The sequence below is a fragment of the Otolemur garnettii genome, unplaced genomic scaffold, assembly GCF_000181295.1.
Source record: "Otolemur garnettii isolate 467f Iridium unplaced genomic scaffold, OtoGar3 scaffold00127, whole genome shotgun sequence".
Lineage (NCBI taxonomy): Eukaryota > Metazoa > Chordata > Mammalia > Primates > Galagidae > Otolemur > Otolemur garnettii.
This window is the reverse complement of record NW_003852522.1, coordinates 658,232-665,388: the sequence shown is the minus strand read 5'-3', so window position 1 is coordinate 665,388 and position 7,157 is coordinate 658,232.

Sequence of the window (7,157 nt, the reverse complement as noted above, 5' to 3'; positions counted from 1 at the left end):
AAAAAAGAGAGAGAGAAAGGAGTAGAGACCATTCTAGGGCAGATGGCACCACTAATATTGGGGTCAAATCATTCTGTGTAGTAGAGGTCTGTCCTGTGCATTGTAGAATGTTGAATAACATCCCTAACCACCACCTACAACACACCAGTAGCATCACCCACCCTCACTACCACCTGTGACAACCAAAGATGTCTCCATTTGTCTCGGAGGTCAAAACAAAAACAAAAAACACATCCCAGTCTGGCTGAACCATGGCCCTAGCCTAGAGGATGGTGAAGCAACTAACAAGTAACAAAGACCCCACGTCCCTAGGCTACCTGTGATCTGAGACAAGTAAATATTCTCTCTTCTTTAAGTCAGTTATTGCATCCCTGTTAAACTGGGAGATCTAAGACCTAAGTAATTCTGCTTCAAGTATTTATATTTGTTGAAAGTTTTGCACCAGACAAGGATGTTCATTAAGACAGATTGTTAGAGGCAATATAGATATCCATCCCCAGGGGACTAGAAAGATGAAATAATAAGGCTTTATAGGGGGTGCCCATATCTCAGTAGTTTGAGCTCCGGTCCCATGTTGCAGGGGTGGCAGATTTGAACCTGGCCTGGGCCTGCTAAAATAAAAAATAAAAAAATAAGGCTTTATGGGCAGCGCCTGTGGCTCAAAGGAGTAGGGCGCCGGGCCCATATGCTGGAGGTGGCGGGTTCAAACCCAGCCCTGGTCAAAAACTGCATAATAATAATAAGAAGACTTTATGGCACAGAACACTAAGCCAATCAGTGAAAACAACAAAGTAGCTCTTAAAAATGTGGTACTAGGCTCGGCGCCTGTGGCTCAAGCGGCTAAGGCGCCAGCCACATACACCTAAGGTGGTGGGTTCGAATCCAGCCTGGACCCGCCAAACAACAATAATGGCTGCAACCAAAAAATAGCCGGGCGTTGTGGCGGACGCCTGTGTTCCCAGCTACTTGGGAGGCGGAGGCAGGAGACTCGCTTGAACCCAGGAGTTGGAGGTTGCTGTGAGAAGTGAAGCCATGGCACTCTACCCAGGGGGACAGCTTGAGGCTCTGTTTCAAAAAAAAAAAAAATGTGGTACTGATGATTGACTTGGCGCCTGCAGCTCAGTGACTAGGACTCTGGCCACATACACCAGGGCTGGTGGGTTCAAACCTGGCCCAGGCCTGCCAAACAACAATGACAACTACAACAACATAGTGGGACTCTGTCTCAAAAAAAAAAAAAAAATGTGGCAGTGATGAAGACTCATACAGCATTTTTCAAAACTACAACCTTGCTCCTGAGCTCAATGGCAAGAGGTGCCAACCCTGTTATGCAAGAAAAAAAAAAAAGCTGGGTGGGGAAGAAAAAGAAAATTTAAAAACCATCCACTAATGTGCAGGCAAGTCATGTAATAAGAACCTGACACTTGGTGTCATTGAAATGCAAACAAGATGTCCTATGATGCTGGCAATTCATCATAAAAACTGGAACAGTTCTACTTACTATACATGAGGTGCAGAGAATTATGAACAGGCTAGTTCCTCTAATAAACTTTTCAAACTATGTATATATAGCATAAAAGCTATAGCATAAAAGAAAATAAGTAAATATACAAACACTGTGCAGATATATCCATGAATAAAACAGAACCTAGCATGTGTGTGTTGGGGGGTCACCCAAACAGAGTTTTGATGAGTTAAGACCATCTTGGAAATTGGCTACTTCAGGTACTGTATTGTCCTACCTAAAGGAAGAGTTGGGAAAGAAAAGGATGGACTGTGCTTCATAAACAAAAACAAAACCTGAGAGGCAATCCTCTCAATCTTTGGGCTTTTAGAGCCAACATGTGCTTGGGGCACATGCATATCTGCAGGACCATCTACCTGTTCCACTCACTCTCCCTCTACAGAAAGGCAACTTTTTGTTGGGTGGGGCTGGAAGAAAATAAGTTAATAAATGCTTTGACTCTAAACAAAACAAAACATCTATCACTGAACTAAACAGATAGGGAGGAAGATTGGGTATACAATGCTATTGTGAAAATTGCAATGTGATTGCATAAACTTTCTTTCTTTCTTTTTTTTTTTTTGAGACACAGCCTCAAGCTATCCCCCTGGGTAGAGTGCCATAGCATCACAGCTCACACTAACCTCCAGCTCCAGGGCTCAAGCGAGTTTCCTGCCTCTGCCTCCCAAGTAGCTGGGACCACAGGTGCCCGCCACAACGCCCGGCTATTTTTTGGTTGCAGCCGTCATTGTTGTTTGGCGGGCCCGGGCTGGGGATTCGAACCCGCCACCTTAGGCGTATGTGGCTGGTGCCTTAGCCACTTGAGCCCCAGGCACCAAGCCAATTGTATAAACTTTCAAAAGAAACATACTTGCCTGGGTGGCACCTGTGGCTCAGTGGGTAGGGTGCTGGCCCCATATACCAAAGGTAGTGGGTTCAAACCTGGCCCCGGCCCAACTGCAACAAAAAATAGCCGGGCGTTGTCTGGGGCGCCTGTAGTCCCAGCTACTCAGGAGGCTGAGGCAAGAGAATTGCCTAAGCTCAGGAGTTGGAGGTTTCTGTGAGCTGTAAGGCTACAGCACTCTACTGAGGGCTAAAACAATGACAAAACATATTTGCCCACTAGTGAGTCGCACCTGTAATCCTAGCACTCTGGAAGGTGGAGGTGAGAGGATTGCTTGAGCTCAGGAGTTCAAGACCAGACTGACCAAGAGTGAGACTCCATCTCTACCAGAAATAGAAAAACTAGCCAGGCGTAGGAGTAAGCGCCTGTAGTCCCAACTACTCAGGAGTCTGAGGCAAGAGTTTTGCTCAAGCCCAAGAGTTTGAGGTTGAGGTTGCTGTGAGCTATGATGCCACAGCACTTTACCCAGGATGATAGAGTTAGTGAGACTCTATCTAGAGAAATAAACAAATCATTTTATAACCAGATGGCAAATCTTTTAATATATGAAAGGCTCCTTTCTCCTCGTTTTGGCTAGGTAGATAGATAGAAAGATAGTTAGATAAAATTAACTTGTACAAAATCAAGCAGAAAAAGATCAACAACCCAAACATTGTAATAGGCAGGGAAGGTGACTGAAGAGTAAAGAGAAAACATCTTTTAAGCACATGGACCTTTGCTCTGCCTTCCTTGTGGTAAGGAAAATGCAAATTGTTCTCTACTCTGAGATACTATTTTTCTTTTCTTTTCTTTTCTTTTTTTTATTGAGACAGAGTCTCGTTATGTCACTCTCAGTAGAGTGCTGTAGCATCACAACTCACAGCAACCTCAGACTCCCGGGATCAAGCAATTCTCCTGCCTCAGCCTCCAGAGTAGCTGGGACTACAGGGGCCTGCCATGACACCTGGCTATTTTTTTGTTTTAGGAGGCCCCAGCTGGGTTTGAACCCACCAGCCCTGGTGCATGTGGCTGGTGCCCTACCCACTGAGCTATGGACGCTGCCCCTGAGATATTATTTTTCACCTGTCCTATTGGCAAAAATCCAAAGTTTGATAATACACTCTGTTGGTAAGGCTATAAGGAAATAAGATTCTTACCTATTGCTAGAAGGAGTGTGAATTTATCTAACTCCCAAGGGAGGAAATTCAGCAATATCTGTAAAACTTACAAAATGAACATGAGCATAGTCTCTGAACCAGAAATCCCACTTTGGGTAATTTATCCACTGACATAACAGCATATGTGTGACATGACATTTATATGCGATTCTTTACTGTAGGCTTTGCCTAAGAGCAAATGGATGAAAAAAAAAGTTTGTTTGGGGGAAAGAAATTAACTGTGGGGGACAGCACCTATGGCTCAGTGAGCAGAGCTCCAGCCCCATATACCAAGAGTGGTGGGTTCAACCTGGCCCCGGCCAAACTGCAATAAGAAAATAACCAGGCGTTGTGGTGAGCGCCTATAGTCTCAGCTACTCAGGAGGCTGAGGCAAGAGAATCACCTAAGCCCAGAGCTGGAGGTTGCTGTGAGCTGTAATAGCACAGCACTCGACCAAGGGTAACAAAGAAAGAAAAAGGAAAAGAAAGAAAGAAAAAAATTTTTTGAGAATTAAAAAGAAAGAAAAAAGAAATTAACTATGGGACCAGGCAAGGTGGCTCATTCCTCTCATTCTAGCACTCTGGGAGGTCAAATGGCTGGATTGCTTGAGCTCACAGAGTTCGAGACCAGCCTGAGCAAGAGGGAGACTCTGTCTCTAAAAAAAGTAGCCAGGCTTGTGGCAGGCGCTATAGTCCCAGCTACTTGGGAGGCTGAGGCAAGAGGATCATTTGAACCCAAGAGTTTGAGGTTGCTGTGAGCTATGATGCAGCAGCACTCTACCCAATGTGACAGCTTGAGACTCTGTCTCAAAAAATAAAATAAAATAAATTAAGAAATAAAATAAATAAGAATAGAAAAACTGAGGCAAGAGGCTTGCTTTTTAGCCTAAGAGTTGGAGGTTGATGTGAGCTATGACACCATGGCACTCTACCCTACTCAAGTTCTGTCTCAAAAAAAAAAAAAAAAAAAGAATGTTTAGAGAGTTTTAACAAGGGGCAATCCCTAGCATTTGTTGGTAAATGAGGGGGAAAGTAAGGTGCAGAAGAATTGGTAACACATGTACCTTTAAATGAAATTCCAACACATGTTACAACATGGATGAACCTTATGAATGTCAGACTAAGTAGAAGAAGTTAGACACAAAAGGACACGTATTGTGTCATTCCACTTAAATAGGCACCTGGAATAGGAAAATGTATAGGGGCAGAAGGCAGAATGGTGATAGCCAGGCGCTAGGAGGAATTAGTGTTTCACAGTGAGAATTTCAGGTTGGGAAGACAAAAAAGTTCTGAAAATAGATGGTGATGATGGTTGCATAATAATGTGAATTTATTCAATAATGTCACTGAATTGTACACTTTAAAATGGTACATTTTATATCTATTTTACCACAGTAAGTGTTCATATTTGCTTTTTGTATGACAAAAAATTTTCGAAGGAAATTCAGGAAATGAAGAATTGTGGTTATTTATGGGAAAAAATGGGAACTGAGGCTTGGAAGGCAGATGTTGTTTTAAAAACCTTATGCTTTTTGTTTTTTGAAGCATGTGCATGTATTAACTACTCAAAAATAAAATGCAGAAGTTTGGAGTGCTAGGTATGGTGGCTCATGCCTGGAATCCCACCACTTCGGGAGGCTGAGGTGGAAAGATTGTTTGAGGACAGAAGTTTAAGGCCACCTTGTGCAAAAATGAGACCCTTTTTCTATGAAAAATAGAAAAATTACGGGTGCCTGTAGTCCCAGCTACTCAAGAGGCTGAGGCAAGAGAATCGTTTAAGCCCAAGAGTTGGAGTTGCTGTGAGCTGTGACACAGCACTCTACTGAGGGTGACATGGTGAGACTTCTTCAAAAAAAAAAAAATCAGCTGGGCACAGTGGTGGGCATCTGTAGTCCCAAACTACTCAGGAGGCTGAGGCAGGAAGATTGCTTGAGAGCATGTTTTTGAGGATTCAGTGAGCTATGATGGTGTCAATGCAGTCCAGCCTGGGCGACAGAATGAGACCTGTCTCTAAAAAAATAAAGATAAAAGGCCAGGTGCAGTGGCTCATGATTGTAATCCTAGCATTCTGGGAGGCTGAAGCAGGTAGATTGCTTCAGCTCAGGAGTTTAAGACCGGCCTGAACAAGAGCAAGACCCCGTCTCTTCTAAAAATAGAAAGAAAAAAAAACCCTGGGAATTATCAAGGGTGCCTGTGGTCCCAGCTGCTTGGGAGGCTGAGGCAAGAAGATTGCTTGAGCCCAAGAGTTTGAGGTTGCTGTGAGCTACGATGCCACAGCACTCTACCCAGGGCTACAGAGTGAGATTCTGTCTCAAAATAATAATAATAATAAGAAGAAGAAAAGGTTTGGAGAGAATTGGGCATGATGATGCCTGCCTGTGGTCTCAGTTACTTCAGAGGCTAAGGTGAAAGGGCTGCTTGAGCCCCGGCGTTTGAGGCTGTGATCAGCTCTAATCATGTCACTGCATTACAGCATGAGTGACAGAGAGAGATTGTCTCTAACAAAAACTATATCAATAACAGATAACACTTCCCAGTTCTTACCATAATAATTTCCTGCAGCTGCTCTCACAAATGACCACAAATTGGTTAGCTTATAATAATGGACATTTCTTATCTTATAGCCCAAAATTAAGGTGTCAAAAGAGCCATGCTCCACTCAGAGTTTCTAGAGGAGAATCTTTCCTGGCCTTTTCCAGGTTCTGATGGTTCCAGGCATTTCTTGGCTTCCTTGGACACATTGTGCTAGTCTCTACCTCTGTCTTCACATGGACTTTATTCTGTCTCTTATAAGAACACCTGTCATTGAATTTAGGGTTTACCCAGATAATCCGGGATAATCTCATTTTAAGATCCTTAATTATATCTGAAAAGAATCTTTTTTTTTTTTTTTTAAATTGAGACAGAGCGTCAAGCTGTCCCCCTGGGTAGAGTGCTGTGACATCACAGCTCACAGAAACCTCCAACTCCTGGGCTCAAGCGATTCTCCTGCCTCTGCTTCCCAAATAGCTGGGACTACAAGTACCTGCCACAACATCTGGCTATTTTTTGGTTGCAGCCGTTATTGTGTTTGGCGGGCCGGGGCTGGATTCAAACCCATCAGCTCAGGTGTATGTGGCTGGCGCCTTAGCCACTTAAGCCACAAGCGCCAAGCCTGAAAAGACTCTTTTCAAATAAGATCACATTCATAAGTAACAGAGGTTATGATGTGGTCATATCTTTCTGGGGGTCACCATGCAATCCACCACACTCATTGGGTGCTACACAAGGTGTTCACCACTTTCTGTAATTACACCAAAGTCCCCAACAAACCCGTGGAGGAGATACACTTCTCAGCTCCATCTTTCCAACAAACCCAGAGAGGGATAGAGCCTTGCTCAAGGTCACACAGGAACTAGGATTCAAAACCAGAGAGGTTGGACCAAAAACTCTGATTCTACATAAGGCACAAAAGAAGCTTCTGGTTTGGGCTGGGTACAATGGCTCATACCTGTAATCCTAGCACTCTGGGAGGCTGAGGCAAGAGAATCCCTTCAGGTCAGGAGTTCAAGAACAGCCTGAACAATAGTGAGACCCTATTGCCAATAAAAATAGAAAAAATGGCTCGGCGCCT